General features: G+C 41.7%; 1 protein-coding gene across 1 annotated transcript in view; it reads right to left on the bottom strand.

Moving 5' to 3' along the window:
• Positions 1-18,647, bottom strand: part of LOC126210165 (vam6/Vps39-like protein) — a 106,641-nt gene that overhangs the window by 47,029 nt on the left and 40,965 nt on the right. The window lies entirely within an intron of this gene.

The raw sequence follows: 18,647 nt of genomic DNA, 5'->3' as shown, positions 1-18,647 counted from the left end.
TGGGAATTAAGGAGATGGCACCTGGATAAACTGAAAGAACCAGAGGTTGTAGAGAGTTTCAGGGAGAGCATAAGGGAACAATTGACAGGAATGGGGGAAAGAAATACAGTAGAAGAAGAATGGGTACCTCTGAGGGATGAAGTAGTGAAGGCAGCAGACGATCAAGTAGGTAAAAAGACGAGGGCTAATAGAAATCCTTGGGTAACAGAAGAAATATTGAATTTAATTGATGAAAGGAGAAAATATAAAAATGCAGTAAATGAAGCAGGCAAAAAGGAATACAAACGTCTCAAAAATGAGATCAACAGGAAGTGCAAAATGGCTAAGCAGGGATGGCTAGAGGACAAATGTAAGGATGTAGAGGCTTGTCTCACTAGGGGTAAGATAGATACTGCCTACAGGAAAATTAAAGAGACCTTTGGAGAGAAGAGAACCACTTGTATGAATATCAAGAGCTCAGATGGCAACCCAGTTCTAAGCAAAGAAGGGAAGGCAGAAAGGTGGAAGGAGTATATAGAGGGTTTATACAAGGGCGATGTACTTGAGGACAATATTATGGAAATGGAAGAGGATGTAGATGAAGATGAAATGGGAGATAAGATACTGCGTGAAGAATTTGACAGAGCACTGAAAGACCTGAGTCGAAACAAGGCCCCGGGAGTAGACAACATTCCATTAGAACTACTGATGGCCTTGGGAGAGCCAGTCATGACAAAACTCTACCATCTGGTGAGCAAGATGTATGAGACAGGCGAAATACCCACAGACTTCAAGAAGAATATAATAATTCCAATCCCAAAGAAAGCAGGTGTTGACAGATGTGAAAATTACCGAACTATCAGTTTAATAAGTCACAGCTGCAAAATACTAACGCGAATTATTTACAGATGAATGGAAAAACTGGTAGAAGCGGACCTCGGGGAAGATCAGTTTGGATTCCGTAGAAATGTTGGAACACGTGAGGCAATACTAACCTTACGACTTATCTTAGAAGAAAGATTAAGAAAAGGTAAACCTACGTTTCTAGCATTTGTAGACTTAGAGAAAGCTTTTGACAACGTTAACTGGAATACTCTCTTTCAAATTCTGAAGGTGGCAGGGGTAAAATACAAGGAGCGAAAGGCTATTTACAATTTGTACAGAACCAGATGGCAGTTATAAGAGTCGAGGGGCATGAAAGGGAAGCAGTGGTTGGGAAAGGAGTGAGACAGGGTTGTAGCCTCTCCCCGATGTTATTCAATCTGTATATTGAGCAAGCAGTAAAGGAAACAAAAGAAAAATTCGGAGTAGGTATTAAAATTCATGGAGAAGAAGTAAAAACTTTGAGGTTCGCCGATGACATTGTAATTCTGTCAGAGACAGCAAAGGACTTGGAAGAGCAGTTGAACGGAATGGACAGTGTCTTGAAAGGGGGATATAAGATGAACATCAACAAAAGCAAAACGAGGATAATGGAATGTAGTCAAATTAAATCGGGTGATGCTGAGGGGATTAGATTAGGAAATGAGACACTTAAAGTAGTAAAGGAGTTTTGCTATTTAGGGAGTAAAATAACTGATGATGGTCGAAGTAGAGAGGATATAAAATTTAGACTGGCAATGGCAAGGAAATCGTTTCCGAAGAAGAGAAATTTGTTAACATCGAGTATAGATTTAAGTGTCAGGAAGTCGTTTCTGAAAGTATTTGTATGGAGTGTAGCCATGTATGGAAGTGAAACACGGACGATAACCAGTTTGGACAAGAAGAGAATAGAAGCTTTCGAAATGTGGTGTTACAGAAGAATGCTGAAGATAAGGTGGGTAGATCACGTAACTAATGAGGAGGTATTGAATAGGATTGGGGAGAAGAGAAGTTTGTGGCACAACTTGACTAGAAGAAGGGATCGGTTGGTAGGACATGTTTTGAGGCATCAAGGGATCACAAATTTAGCATTGGAGGGCAGCGTGGAGGGTAAAAATCATAGAGGGAGACCAAGAGATGAATACACTAAGCAGATTCAGAAGGATGTAGGTTGCAGTAGGTACTGGGAGATGAAGAAGCTTGCACAGGATAGAGTAGCATGGAGAGCTGCATCAAACCAGTCTCAGGACTGAAGACCACAACAACAACAATCAAGAAACAACATTATACCTTGAGAAATCACTATACACTGAACCAACTTTTATTTTTATTGTTATTATCATCAGTATTATTATTATTATTATTAACAATATTATGAAAAGGAGAGATTGTTACTCACCATATAGAGGAGATGCTGAGTTGCAGAAAGGCACAAAAATGGCTGCTAAAATAGTAAGCCACGTCTGGTCCCAGCAGTTTGTTGTGCCTGTCTGTGAGTCATCATCTCCACTACATGGTGAGCAGCAACTAATCCTTTTTATTCTTCCATCCTGACTTTTCAATTGTATTATTATTATCATTATTTTGTAGCATTATTAGCAGCACTTCCTATTTTAATATCTAGCTAGATCTTATCCAAAAAATAATTTAGGGTACATTAATGAGTTAGCCCTTATGATTAAGATATTAAAAGTAACTGAGTTATAAACACCACCATATATTTCAGTTCGCTGAAATTTTAACCCATTATTAGTATTACGGTTAATACTTAACATTGTGAATTACTATATTTATGCATGGAAAACTGAAATAAAAGTAATTATGTTAATATACTTCTCACACTGCAATAGTAAGTCAGATATAAGTAAAAATCTAAACTTATATCCTGTATTATTCAATTGAAGATGTTACAATTGATTTGTTGGTTCATTTGGGTTTAGGGCATTTGACTTTGAGGTTATTAATATGCATACAAATTTACTGTCAGTTGAGAGACTTGAAGCATATAACAGATTGCATTTTGATGTGTTGAAACAAAAATTGTAGTATTGAAATACAAAAATTGTAGTATTGAGAAAACACAGGTCCCACCCCATTAAGAGCCCAACAATAAAAAAAAAAGTTCTTAAAGTTATACATCTGTGAATCAGAAAGTATTTGCCCCTGTTTTTTAGGCAAATTGTGGCTGTAAGTGTGAAGTCAATATGTCCATTCCCAGCAGTGAACATTTCTTTGACTGCCCCAGCCTTCCCTGCTGGTAGCTCCACAGCATGGAGGTGCTGCCAGTTCTAGAAGATGGCAGTTGTGCCACACATGTCCATGGCATGCAAGCAATGGGTGTGATTTGTTTCTGTAGACCAAGGTATGAACACCCATCAAAATCCACTGGAAAACATAGCCTATGTATGCAGAAAGGTGTCTTGCTTAGAGAAGTGTGAGGTGGTGGTGTTAAGAGCTCACAAAAAGTCATGAAGATTTGTATGACAATGACCATTCGGGAAGCTCGTGCTTGTTTCTGACTGATGGCAATATTTCCTGTGTGGATGCAATGGTGAAAGCATGATGACAGGCAAGTGAATGATTGCTTCACTGAATCAACTGCAATGGTATGCCGAGAAGGGTGATAGGTTCCTGGACTACACTGTTAATCCCAATGAAACAAGGATATTGCATTTCATGTTGGAATCAAAACAGCAGAGGGTGGTGTGAAACCATCCAGGTTCGCCTAAGATGTGATGTTAATAGTCTTCTGGGATCACTGTGGACTGCTCCTGCTGGATTTTATGCCATTAGGTGTAGCCATCATTGCCGACAGTTATTGTTCCAAGCTGCCACATCTGTAGGCTGCCCCAGCAAGAAACCAAGGGATTCTCAATTTGGACACTGTGATTATCCTCCACAACAGTATGAGATCACTTGTAGCAATAAGAACTGCTGATAGACTTCGGTCATTTCACTTGAAGAGTTTGAACCATCTACCGTGCAGTCAAGACCACACCCATGGTGATTTCCACAGTTTCAGTCCACTGGAGAAGTTCCTGAAAGGGTATCAATTCACATGTAGCAATGAAGCCAAGATATCAGTCAGACAGTCATTGCACAGTCAGCTGGATGAATTCTACTCCATAAGCTTCTCAAATTTAGTGCTGCGATGGGACAAACGTTCGAACTGACGTGGAGGCTACGTAAAAAAATAGTGTAATGTATGTAGAATAGTACATATATTTCTAATTACCTATATGTATCTTATTTTGACTACCAAAAAATAGGGGCAAAGGCTTCCTGATCCATCCTCACAATTTAGATAAATGTGGCTCACTGGAAACTGGTACATAGCACTTGGCCGACCAATCTAAAATATGATTAAACTTTTGGATGTGAATCTTCCTGGTCACGCAATCCCCCCACCCACAACCCCCCGAACACAGCCAAGTGCTCAAAGGTCCTGAGAGACAACATTAAGTCAATCTTCACACTTCAAGCTACAGTATGCCACCTTATGAGACCTTTGAAAGATAATACTGGTATCAGAATACCCAGAATTTAAAAAATACTGCGCCAGTGCAGACAGTACTATGCAAGGAAACCTTGTGCATGACAGAACAATGTCGAACTGAACAAGAGACGTGTCTGTGATTATTCTATCCAGAGAAGGTGGTATTGGCTGAACATGCACTGGAAAATTGACATAAAATTGCATTCAATGACACATCTACACAATAAGATCAAAAGTATCTGGACACCTCCAAAAAACATACATTTTTCATATTAGGTTCATTGTGCTGCCACCTACTGCCAGGTACTCCATATCAGCGACCTCAGTAATCATTAGACATCGTGAGAGAGCAGAATGGGCCGCTCCATGGAACTCACGGACTTCAAGTGTGGTCAGGTGATTGGGTGTCACTTGTGTCATAAATTTGTATGCGAAATTTTCACACTCCTAAACATCCCTAGGTCCACTGTTTCTGATGAAGTGGAAATGTGAAGGGACACATACAGCACAAAAGCATACAGACTGACCTCATCTGTTGACTGACTAAGATCACCAGCAGTTGAAGAGGGTCATAATGGGTAATAGGCAGACATCTATTCAGACCATCACACAGGAATTCCAAACTGCATCAGGTTCCACTGCAAGTACTATGACAGTTAGGCATGAGGTGAGAAAACTTGGATCTCATGGTCGAGTGGCTGCTCATAAGCCACACATCACGCTGGTAAATGCCAAACGACACCTCGCTTGGGGTAAAGAGCATAAACATTGGACGATCGAACAGTGGAAAAACATTGTGTGGAGTGACGAATCACAGCACACAATGTGGCGATCTGATGGCAGGGTGTGGGTATGGCGAATGCCTGGTGAACATCATCTGCAAGCGAATGTAATGCCAACAGTAAAATTCGGAGGCGGTGATGTTATGGTGCGGTCGTGTTTTTCATGGAGGGGGCTCGCACCCCTTGTTGTTTTGCATGGCACTATCACAGCACAGGCCTACATTGTTGTTTTAAGCACCTTCTTGCTTCCCACTGTTGAAGAGCAATTCGGGGATGGCGATTGCATCTTTCAACACAATCGAGCACCTGTTCTTAAGACACGGCCTTAGTGGAGTGGTTGCACACCAATAACACCCATGTAATGGACTGGTCTGCTCAGAGTCCTGACCTGAATCCTATGGAACACCTTTGGGATGTTTTGGAGCACAGACTTCGTGCCAGGCCTCACTGACTGACATCGATACCTTTCCTCAGTGCAGCATTCTGTGAAGAATGGGCTGCCATTCCCCAAGAAACCTTCCAGCACACCTGATTGAACTTATGCCTGTGAGAGTGGAAGCTGTCATCAAAGCTAAGGGTGGGCCAAAACTATATTGAATTCCAGCATAACTGATGGAGGGTGCCATGAACTTTTAAGTCATTTTCAGCCAGATCTTTTGATCACATAGTGTATCTCTGTAAAGACCTGCAGTTTCTGTGAACAGCAGAAATCAAAATATCTGACAATGTCATTAGTAAAGACAGTAGTTTGCAGCTGAATACAGTTGGGAAAGTGGCCACTGCAAACTTAAAGCAAGTGTGGAAGACAGGGAACAAAAACATAGTATTGTATTGCAGTAGACTGAGCACTGGTGAAATTACAGCCTGTTCCAGAAGATATGCAGGGTGCTTCAGGAGGAATAGTAAATATTTTAGGAGGGGGTTGTGTAGATTAAATGAAATAAAACATTCCACATAGTGTTTGCCCAATTTTTACTGTCACACAGATACAGGTTGCTACAGATCCAAGTTTTCATTTTGTTTGTTTATACTCTACATATTAAATACTGATACTCCACATATTACATTCATCCCTTTCAAAAACATGCTTCTGTCCTGGGAGTTACTCGCAAAGGCCTAACACAGGAAGTCCTTGTCTCAGGATGCAATTCTACTATACATCAGCTCCTTTTATAGTTTCAAATACAGCAATCTCTTGCACTTACCCAGCTAATCTGTGACATATATACCTCATCTGCCACTTTCCACTCCAACAGAGTTCTCCCCTCCTATAAAACCCTGCCCATCATATTCCCTTGGGTGGTATTATCTGACAAACCAAACTGCAACGAAATGGTAGACTTTATCTCAAAAAATTATCCCCACATTCTCCTAAACTACCTCAACAGCGCCATCACCTACCACTCCTCTCCCACAAACTGAGCTCGGCCAACATCCCTCAGCCTTTAGCACTGGCTCCCAGAGCAATGATAACTCATGATCACAAGAACCAGCTAGAGCAGCACAGTGTTCTCAACCTTTCATCTAAGGTACTCCCTTCCTCCTCAATTATTTGTATTATTCAATGGTCTCACTTTCAGCCCTAAATTTGCATATAATATGCTGCTTTGGTGAAGGATCTACTTTCCTGCACACGTTATGACAACTGGAAATAGCACCTCATAACCCAAGCCCAAAAACTTTCCATCAGCAGATCTGACAATGAATCCTGCCTCGAACAGTTTCAACCATGATCCTAACCTGATCCACCACCGCTACCTCAAAATCATCCCTTACAAGCCCTCACAATATTCCCACATCCAGCACTGCTTCACAACCCTTCCTCAGGTCCATACAACATGATCCTAACCCGTGCTCTGCAGAACTCCAAGCTCCCGAAAAACTGGTGATTCCACTATTATCTTCCCAGCAGAGAACAAGGGATCTACCATTGTGGCACTTGACTGATGGGAGTATGCAAGTGAGAGTCAATGCCAGCTATCTGACACGTCTATGTACAGCATCTGCCATCAAGATCCCATCCCTGTGATACAAACTGACCTACATTCCGCCCTTAAGACCTCAGACTCCTCACAAGAACTAACACCCCAATCCATAAAACTTCTTACCCCAACCAAATCAGGGATCCCCACATTTTACCTTCCCCTGAGCTTTATAAACATAACCATCCCGACTGTCCCACTGCTGCTAGTTTCAAAGCACCCATTGAATGTATATCTACGTTAGTTCATCAAAGCTTGCTACATATAGCATAAAGACTTCCCTCCAATATTAAAGACAGCTACCATTTCCTAAATCATCTGAAATCTGTGCCCATCCCACATACCACATACCTTGCTTTTCACCACTGATGTCACCTCCCTCTATACCGACATACCCCATATATAAATGGTCTGTCTGCTGCGGAACATTTCTTCGATCAGCACCCACCTGATTCCAAACTTAAGACATCCTTCCCACTCAACATAATCAAATTTATACTTACCAACAACTACTTTATCTTTGAGGGACAGACTTAGAAACAGGTCAGGGGCCATCCTTTCCATATCAAACGTCCCCCCACTCATAGAGCCTTGGCATTTGAGGTAAATGTATTTAAATCAGATGCAGACTCTTTGCAGCAATACACCATCATTCTCACCTCACCCTTCACTGCCCATACCTCCCTATTCCAAAAGCAGATATCCTGGCCCTTCACATCCAATCCTGGTACTGCTGATTCCCCCAAAAAGCACTTAGGAGAACACCGCATATCATTCAGTATCATCCTGTCTTGAAGCTATTAATCAGCTACTTTGACAAGGCCACGATTCCCTACAATCATGTCCTGAAATAATGTCCATTCTGTCAGACATTTTGCCCACCACACCAGAATAGCTTTTCGTTGTCCTCCCAATCTTTGCAATATGCTTTTCAGACCTTATAATCCTTCTGCACCCATTTCCCTACCCTACGACTTCTACCCCTGTGACCGCCCCCGCTGTAGGACTTGCCATATGAACCCTCCTACCACTATTTATACAGGGTGTATACATGGACAAGGAAAAAAAATCCCCGGTTAAAAATACAATTTCTCCCGGATGAAAATACACTTTTCCCATATAAGTTACAGTATACTTTTCCTCGGCACTATAAAACTTATCAATCATTTGAATGTTTATGGTTTTATACGCCGACGTAAAATTTCCTGGCACTTTAGAAAACGAAACTCGGGGAGGGGGAGACACGTTTTGGAAAGATCTTTGATTTGCAGCAACATGTACGCTGCATATTTTTGTGTTACGAAGGTATAAATTCGAATTCCACCAAACACCGCATGTTACTTTCCAAAGAATTGAAATCGAGATTGCAACGTGCTTTTGTAAGCCAGTCATAGCTCACGTCACGTGATCTCGCCAGATGATGACAGCATAGGATACGTGATGTAGTTAGCCAATAGCAAGATCACTCTTAAGTAGCGCGAACATACAAATAAGAAAAGTTTATGGTTTAAATTAATATACATAGTGCTGCTACAAGAAAAACAAAGGTTTCACATATAACCGTGGTCTCGAAGATTAATAAGCTATAAGAGAAGCTAAGCTTCCACATATGATGTTGATCTTTTTTGCGTGTGTTACACTTTAAGATGATGTTGTTGTGGTCTTCAGTCCTAAGACTGGTTTGATGCTACTCTATCCTATGCAAGCTTCTTTATCTCCCAGTAACTACTGCAACCTACATCCTTCTGAATCTGCTTAGTGTATTCATCTCTTGGTCTCCCTCTACGATTTTTACCTTCCACGCTGCCCTCCAATACTAAATTGGTGATCGCTTGATGCCTCAGCTGAGACACTTTTAAGATATATCACACAAATGTACCACTAACATTTTTAATAACGACGTAAATGTCTGATCTTCTGGGCTTGAAATTCTTCTAGATGGTCGTACTCAAACAGTTGATTTTTAATTGAGAGTCAAACGCTCTGTGATTTAAGAAATTCATCGAACATTCTTGCACATAGTTCATCTTGTGTAAAAGGAAATTTACGCTGAAAGTAACGCTTTTCAAACCACCATATTTTCCCGTGACCTGTTAGAAACTGATTAGTTTCAGCAGTTGCTCTTGCGCAGCTACGATGACACAGGAGGCCCAAAAATTTGTATGTGTAAAACATTAAAAGATTTGCAGTATGTTACAAAAGAAACAATGCATCAGAGGATACTTCAAGAGCATCGGAATTTCATGAACCATACTAAAATGCATAATTCGGCTTGAAGTACACAATCATATGTCCAGATTTGGATGTAAATTTTCTTGAGTGCCAGTACTGTATTATCTCATGTTTGATTCTTTATTATGGCATAATTCCATGCGAGCTAGGAGATGGAAACTGTGCACTTGAAATGCAGCGAACAGTTTAAACTAGCCAACAGTGTGAAATTAAACACCTCGTTTCAAATAAATTAACTGCCTCAGCGCTAAAGATTAATAAAAGCCAAATCTCTTAAGCAAACCGACAAAAATAAGTTCATTGTTCTGCAAGGTGATTAATCCTGGACTGTCAGAAACGTGGAAATAAAACCTGAAACTAATAACATATTTTAGCCTTCCGTAATTATGCGAACGTATTTTAATTCATTTGATAGCTCCCAACAACAGAAATCCATTTTGTTTTCATTTAATGTGAGAGCAAATAATGAAGAGGAAACAGCAAAATCACTAAATGTAAATATGGGTCACGAGAAGACTACCCAACTCCCCACTACACCTCAGACTGCTCTGTGCATCAGCCCCGGATCTACAATATTTCCGAACCAGGACAATAGAAGATAGTGGTGCCCAGCAACACATCCATAGACAGACGCAGGAGAAGGTACTACACATATGCAACACAACTGCGCATGCACAAGAGCCCACCCGCAACTACTCAAACGAATCTAATGAAGATAGCTGTCACGTCACGCTCATCAAAGGCAATTTGTTGTTAGGAAGCATTGCATAGTCTTCCTAAAGCCTTTGACACACTTTGCTGTTGGAAGATGCTTGTATGAGCACTATGTTTTGCTGTTGTATATGGCACATTTACTTTGCTATTTAAGTTTTATTTTCGTTTTTTTTCCCCCTCGTTCATGTTTTGTTGCTGCAGTATTATTCTGCAGAAGCGGGATACAGTAAAATCCTTTGTTGGAAAATATGTTCTTACCAGGCAAAATCACAAAAATTTCACTGAAAACTAAAACAATGAAAAATTCCCGAAATTCTACAAATTCCCGGGTTTTTCCTGGTTTTCTCCCGGATGAAAAAATTCCCAGGTTTTTCCCGGATCTCCCGGACGTCCTGGGTTGTATACACCCTGTTATAGTAGCCCTATAACTGGCAAAACATATATCATCAATCTATCAAATGACACATCATGTACCAGCTGTAATTTAAACAGCATTTGGCCTATTACATTGACGTGACTACCACCAAGTTATCACTTACGACGAATGGGCGTAGGCAGTGGGTGTATACTGGCAACACACTTTGTCCTGTTGTAACATGACAGTCGTGGCCTTGGTTCCTGTTTTCTGACACAAGCCATCTGAATTCTTCCCACAGACAACAGTTTCTCTGAACCCTGCAAGTGGGAGCTGCCATACCAACACATCCTTGGTTCTTGCCACCCACCTGGCCTTAATTTACATTAATTTCTTTGGTCTCGGCATTTCTTATCAGTAACTATTTCTTTCTTCACTCCCTTTTAGTTTTATATATCTCTTATTTTCTGACTTTTCAATTCTCCACCTTTACCACATACAACACACTAATCTTTCCTCTCTTACTATCCAATGCATGATGTTTCGTCAGTAACTTTTGTCTTCCGTATTATGTTATTTTCCACCTCTAAGCTCTCAGGTTTTCAAACCTCATTCAGAGCAGTCCCCAACAATCAGTCTTTCCTTTTCCTCCCAGCTGATGTCTCCCCTGACCGGTGGTCCTTTTTCATACTCCCCCATTTCCTAAGCCTCACCAGTCCTTTTCCTTCACTTGTCTTATTTCTGCTTCAATGTTTCTGATAGAAGAAGGAGCCACTGGCTGCAAAAGCTAGCAAATTTCAATAATGGTACCTTTATATGTGTTCTCATGCGGCTTGGTGAGGAGATTTTTTATCTGCCCAATTACATTATATTTTCTACACACTGTTGGTTTATTTATTGAGTGTCACATCTGTTTTGAAGTTCAAGTCGTGAAGTTGAATTTGAATTCGAGCAACTGAATTTTTCAGCTGTGATTGTGGTTTGTTGGCCAACTCTATCGCATATCATATCACTGAAGCACGCCACACATGCTGCTGCTTATAGAGAATATAGTATATGATTTCCTAACCCCTAACCACAGTGTACCAGATTCAAGAGTATTTACTAGTGTTTTTGCTAAACTGTGTAAGACTGGTGCACAGCCCAGTTGTCACAGCTAATGTGAACGTGCAACTGAAGAGAGTGTGGCTGAAGTAGTAGATATTATTTAGATGGTAGAACACAGTCCTTCAACAAGCACTTGTAGAATTTTAACAAATATTGGGGTTCCATGTACAAGAATATGGTGGACATTACATATACATAGTCTTTAGTTTTATCATTTATGCTGGATTTAGCACCTTTGGGAAGGAGAAAAAAGTAGATGATTTGAATTTTGTTGTTGGCTAGTTGCAAATCACCAAGTAATCCTGCCGGTACCGTTTCTGACAAACACACTTTAATTCATGGCGGTATCAATAACACTCACAACTCACATTGGTGGTCTGATAAAAATCCATATGGTTTAGTGGAGACATTTTCAAGAATGCTTTTCTGTAAACATGTGGTGTGGTATGACAGAATTGACTAGGCCTCTTATATTCCCATATCACCTTACAGGGATCCATTATCTACTCTTTCTTGAGGATAAGCTTCCAGCATCACTGGATGAGGTTCCTTTCGTTACAGGAATGGATGTGGAGTGTGATCAAAAAATAACTGGAATTTGTGATTTTATTTAAGTATCTTTCTTTATCTATCAACTTGAACTTTGTCCCGATCAGATATAATACATGATAAACAGAAACCTGGTCCGTAGTGAGTTGCAATGAGATGTTTATTTAATTGTGTGATTAGCTAATTTTGAATAAACTTTATTGTCAAGTACAAGTAAAAAGTAGCCATATTCCGTCATTTTACGAAAGGATCCACACTACAGTGAAACCTTTTAAGATCATATTTTTACTTGTACTTGACAATGACCTTTTGTTTAAATTAGCTAATCACATGATTAAATAAATATCAGATTACAGCCTACCATGTTTACGTTTATTAAGCGTCTGGAGGATGGGGATCCCCACAAATACAAAATTTTAAGATAATAATACACTTGTGCCAGTGGTTTTTCCTTTGTCAGAAGTATTTATGGAACACACTTTTCATTATGGTGTTCAGCTCCTTCAGCAATTCTGTTTTTACCTCATCAATGGTCGCAAGATGACAGGCTTTCGTGCTTCTATTCAGCCTCGGGGATAGAAAGATGTCGCAGGGATCTATGTCCGGTAAATACAGTAGCTAAGGCAACATCACAGTTGTTTTATGGCAAAAAATCACAAACAAGCATTGAGGTGTGAGTGGGAGTAGAACTGTGATGCAACATCCATGAGTGGTTTTCCCACAGCTCCGGTTGTTTTCTTTGGATTGCTTCACGTAAATGGCGCATAACTTCCAGGTAGTATCCCGTATTGACCATACGACCACAAGGCTGGAACTCATGATGCACTATCCCACTGCAATCAAGAAAACAGTGAGAAGAATCTTCACATGTGACTGACTAGTGAAATTTTTTTTTCCTTGGCTCTTCAGGCAGTTTCCATTGGGACGACTAGGACCTTGGTTTCAATGTCATACCCATTTACTCATGTTTTGTTACCTATTATAACCTCCTTTAGAAGTTTTGGACCAATGTCACCTTTAGCAGTTCCTGAGTGACGTAAATACGACATTTTTTGACGAAAATGAACAATTTCAGAACAAATTTTGCTGCTACTGCTACACATTTTGTGCCCAAAACACCTGAAAGAATTCCTTGGCATGAGCGAAAGAATATGCTGACATCATCAGCAACCTCTCTTATGTTCATTTGGTGATTTTCTAGAACAATTTTCTTTAATTCTTCATCATTGTTATTGGTAATTGATTTGCTAGGGTGTCCAGGGCAGTCGTCGTCTTCAACGTCTTCTCGGCCCTCATTGAAATGTTTATACTAGTCACAATCTCTTGTCTTACTCACAGTACATTCGCCAAAAGCCACATTCAACATTTCTAATGTGGTTCTGAAGTTTATTCCATTTTTCAAGATGAATCATATTCTTTGATTAATCTTTTTCAAAAGCAAAAGTTCGCCGACTACTTGAAAACGATAAAGCATATGAAATTTAAAAAAATTGCGTTACTTTTTTATCACACCTCATATGTTCTGTACATTCTAATCAGCAGGTGAATACATAACATTCCTTGGAAGATGGATTGGCTGAAGTGTTTCTTGGCTATATTCAGGCAATGGGTTAGGTGTTAAAACACACAGATCTATTATTTCCTGAGGAAAATACCGTATAGTTCTACATTAATTTCCTCATCCTTCTTAATATTTCTCTTATAAGTAACTAAATTTTCATTCTTCTCCTTTTATTCCCCCCCATGAACCATGGACCTTGCCGTTGGTGGGGAGGCTTGCGTGCTTCAGCGATACAGATAGCCGTACCGTAGGTACAACCACAACGGAGGGGTATCTGTTGAGAGGCCAGACGAACGTGTGGTTCCTGAAGAGGGGCAGCAGCCTTTTCAGTAGTTGCAAGGGCAACAGTCTGGATGATTGACTGATCTGGCCTTGTAACAATAACCAAAACGGCCTTGCTGTGCTGGTACTGCGAACGGCTGAAAGCAAGGGGAAACTACGGCCGTAATTTTTCCCGAGGGCATGCAGCTGTACTGTATGATTAAATGATGATGGCGTCCTCTTGGGTAAAATATTCCGGAGGTAAAATAGTCCCCCATTCGGATCTCCGGGCGGGGACTACTCAAGAGGATGTCGTTATCAGGAGAAAGAAAACTGGCGTTCTACGGATCGGAGCGTGGAATGTCAGATCCCTTAATCGGGCAGGTAGGTTAGAAAATTTAAAAAGGGAAATGGATAGGTTAAAGTTAGATATAGTGGGAATTAGTGAAGTTCGGTGGCAGGAGGAACAAGACTTCTGGTCAGGTGACTACAGGGTTATCAACACAAAGTCAAATAGGGGTAATGCAGGAGTAGGTTTAATAATGAATAGGAAAATAGGAATGCGGGTAAGCTACTACAAACAGCATAGTGAACGCATTATTGTGGCCAAGATAGATACGAAGCCCACACCTACTACAGTAGCACAAGTTTATATGCCAACTAGCTCTGCAGATGACGAAGAAATTGAAGAAATGTACGATGAAATAAAAGAAATTATTCAGATAGTGAAGGGAGACGAAAATTTAATAGTCATGGGTGACTGGAATTCGAGTGTAGGAAAAGGGAGAGAAGGAAACGTAGTAGGTGAATATGGATTGGGGCTAAGAAATGAAAGAGGAAGCCGCCTGGTAGAATTTTGCACAGAGCACAACTTAATCATAGCTAACACTTGGTTTAAGAATCATGATAGAAGGTTGTATACATGGAAGAACCCTGGAGATACTAAAAGGTATCAGATAGATTATATAATGGTAAGACAGAGATTTAGGAACCAGGTTTTAAATTGTAAGACATTTCCAGGGGCAGATGTGGACTCTGACCACAATCTATTGGTTATGACCTGTAGATTAAAACTGAAGAAACTGCAAAAAGGTGGGAATTTAAGGAGATGGGACCTGGATAAACTGAAAGAACCAGAGGTTGTAGAGAGTTTCAGGGAGAGCATAAGGGAACAATTGACAGGAATGGGGGAAAGATATACAGTAGAAGAGGAATGGGTAGCTTTGAGGGATGAAGTAGTGAAAGCAGCAGAGGATCAAATAGGTAAAAAGACGAGGGCTAGTAGAAATCCTTGGGTAACAGAAGAAATATTGAATTTAATTGATGAAAGGAGAAAATATAAAAATGCAGTAAATGAAGCAGGCAAAAAGGAATACAAACGTCTCAAAAATGAGATCGACAGGAAGTGCAAAATGGCTAAGCAGGGATGGCTAGAGGACAAATGTAAGGATGTAGAGGCTTGTCTCACAAGGGGTAAGATAGATACTGCCTACAGGAAAATTAAAGAGACCTTTGGAGAGAAGAGAACCACTTGTATGAATATCAAGAGCTCAGATGGCAACCCAGTTCTAAGCAAAGAAGGGAAGGCAGAAAGGTGGAAGGAGTATATAGAGGGTCTATACAAGGGTGATGTACTTGAGGACAATATTATGGAAATGGAAGAGGATGTAGATGAAGATGAAATGGGAGATACGATACTGCGTGAAGAGTTCGACAGAGCACTGAAAGACCTGAGTCGAAACAAGGCCCCCGGAGTAGACAACATTCCATTGGAACTACTGACGGCCTTGGGAGAGCCAGTCCTGACAAAACTCTACCATCTGGTGAGCAAGATGTATGAAACAGGTGAAATACCCTCAGACTTCAAGAAGAATATAATAATTCCAATCCCAAAGAAAGCAGGTGTTGACAGATGTGAGAATTACCGGACAATCAGTTTAATAAGCCACAGCTGCAAAATACTAACACGAATTCTTTACAGACGAATGGAAAAACTAGTAGAAGCCGGCCTCGGGGAAGATCAGTTTGGATTCCGTAGAAATACTGGAACACGTGAGGCAATACTGACCTTACGACTTATCTTAGAAGAAAGATTAAGGAAAGGCAAACCTACGTTTCTAGCATTTGTAGACTTAGAAAAAGCTTTTGACAATGTTGACTGGAATACTCTCTTTCAAATTCTAAAGGTGGCAGGGGTAAAATACAGGGAGCGAAAGGCTATTTACAATTTGTACAGAAACCAGATGGCAGTTATAAGAGTTGAGGGACATGAAAGGGAAGCAGCGGTTGGGAAGGGAGTAAGACAGGGTTGTAGCCTCTCCCCGATGTTATTCAATCTGTATATTGAGCAAGCAGTAAAGGAAACAAAAGAAAAATTTGGAGTAGGTATTAAAATCCATGGAGAAGAAATAAAAACTTTGAGGTTCGCCGATGACATTGTAATTCTGTCAGAGACAGCAAAGGACTTGGAAGAGCAGTTGAACGGAATGGATGGTGTCTTGAAGGGAGGATATAAGATGAACATCAACAAAAGCAAAACGAGGATAATGGAATGTAGTCATATTAAGTCGGGTGATGTTGAGGGTATTAGATTAGGAAATGAGACACTTAAAGTAGTAAAGGAGTTTTGCTATTTGGGGAGCAAAATAACTGATGATGGTCGAAGTAGAGAGGATATAAAATGTAGACTGGCAATGGCAAGGAAAGCGTTTCTGAAGAAGAGAAATTTGTTAACATCGAGTATAGATTTAAGTGTCAGGAAGTCATTTCTGAAAGTATTTGTATGGAGTGTAGCCATGTATGGAAGTGAAACATGGACGGTAAATAGTTTGGACAAGAAGAGAATAGAAGCTTTCGAAATGTGGTGCTACAGAAGAATGCTCAAGATTAGATGGGTAGATCACATAACTAATGAGGAGGTATTGAATAGGATTGGGGAGAAGAGGAGTTTGTGGCACAACTTGACCAGAAGAAGGGATCGGTTGGTAGGACATGTTCTGAGGCATCAAGGGATCACCAATTTAGTATTGGAGGGCAGCGTGGAGGGTAAAAATCGTAGGGGGAGACCAAGAGATGAATACACTAAGCAGATTCAGAAGGATGTAGGTTGCAGTAGGTACTGGGAGATGAAGAAGCTTGCACAGGATAGAGTAGCATGGAGAGCTGCATCAAACCAGTCTCAGGACTGAAGACCACAACAACAACAACTCCTTTTATTGATGATAGTGAGCACAGCCAGTGCCCTATGCAAAGTACACTCCTGGAAATTGAAATAAGAACACCGTGAATTCATTGTCCCAGGAAGGGGAAACTTTATTGACACATTCCTGGGGTCAGATACATCACATGATCACACTGACAGAACCACAGGCACATAGACACAGGCAACAGAGCATGCACAATGTCGGCACTAGTACAGTGTATATCCACCTTTCGCAGCAATGCAGGCTGCTATTCTCCCATGGAGACGATCGTAGAGATGCTGGATGTTGTCCTGTGGAACGGCTTGCCATGCCATTTCCACCTGGCGCCTTAGTTGGACCAGCGTTCGTGCTGGACGTGCAGACTGCGTGAGACGACGCTTCATCCAGTCCCAAACATGCTCAATGGGGGACAGATCCGGAGATCTTGCTGGCCAGGGTAGTTGACTTACACCTTCTAGAGCACGTTGGGTGGCACGGGATACATGCGGACGTGCATTGACCTGTTGGAACAGCAAGTTCCCTTGCCGGTCTAGGAATGGTAGAACGATGGGTTCGATGACGGTTTGGATGTACCGTGCACTATTCAGTGTCCCCTCGACGATCACCAGTGGTGTACGGCCAGTGTAGGAGATCGCTCCCCACACCATGATGCCGGGTGTTGGCCCTGTGTGCCTCGGTCGTATGCAGTCCTGATTGTGGCGCTCACCTGCACGGCACCAAACACACATACGACCATCATTGGCACCAAGGCAGAAGCGACTCTCATCGCTGAAGACGACACGTCTCCATTCGTCCCTCCATTCACGCCTGTCGCGACACCACTGGAGGCGGGCTGCACGTTGTTGGGGCGTGAGCGGAAGACGGCCTAACGGTGTGCGGGACCGTAGCCCAGCTTCATGGAGATGGTTGCGAACGGTCCTCGCCGATACCCCAGGAGCAACAGTGTCCCTAATTTGCTGGGAAGTGGCGGTGCGGTCCCCTACGGCACTGCGTAGGATCCTACGGTCTTGGCGTGCATCCGTGCGTCGCTGCGGTCCGGTCCCAGGTCGACGGGCACGTGCACCTTCCGTCGACCACTGGCGACAACATCGATGTACTGTGGAGACCTCACGCCCCACGTGTTGAGCAATTCGGCGGTACGTCCACCTGGTCTCCCGCATGCCCACTATACGCCCTCGCTCAAAGTCCGTCAACTGCACATACGGTTCACGTCCACGCTGTCGCGGCATGCTACCAGTGTTAAAGACTGCGATGGAGCTCCATATGCCACGGCAAACTGGCTGACACTGACGGCGGCGGTGCACAAATGCTGCGCAGCTAGCGCCATTCGACGGCCAACACCACGGGTCCTGGTGTGTCCGCTGTGCCGTGCGTGTGATCATTGCTTGTACAGCCCTCTCGCAGTGTCCGGAGCAAGTATGGTGGGTCTGACACACCGGTGTCAATGTGTTCTTTTTTCCATTTCCAGGAGTGTAGATTGTTGTAACATTGAGAACTGGCTCAGTTACAGCTACCAGGGAATTCCTGTGAAACCTTCAGACTTTCATAGATTTATTAATGACAGT

This window comes from Schistocerca nitens, chromosome 10, assembly GCF_023898315.1.
Source record: "Schistocerca nitens isolate TAMUIC-IGC-003100 chromosome 10, iqSchNite1.1, whole genome shotgun sequence".
NCBI classification, from domain to species: domain Eukaryota; kingdom Metazoa; phylum Arthropoda; class Insecta; order Orthoptera; family Acrididae; genus Schistocerca; species Schistocerca nitens.
Note: the sequence above shows the minus strand (reverse complement) of the source record. Positions and strands in the feature narration are given on the sequence as shown.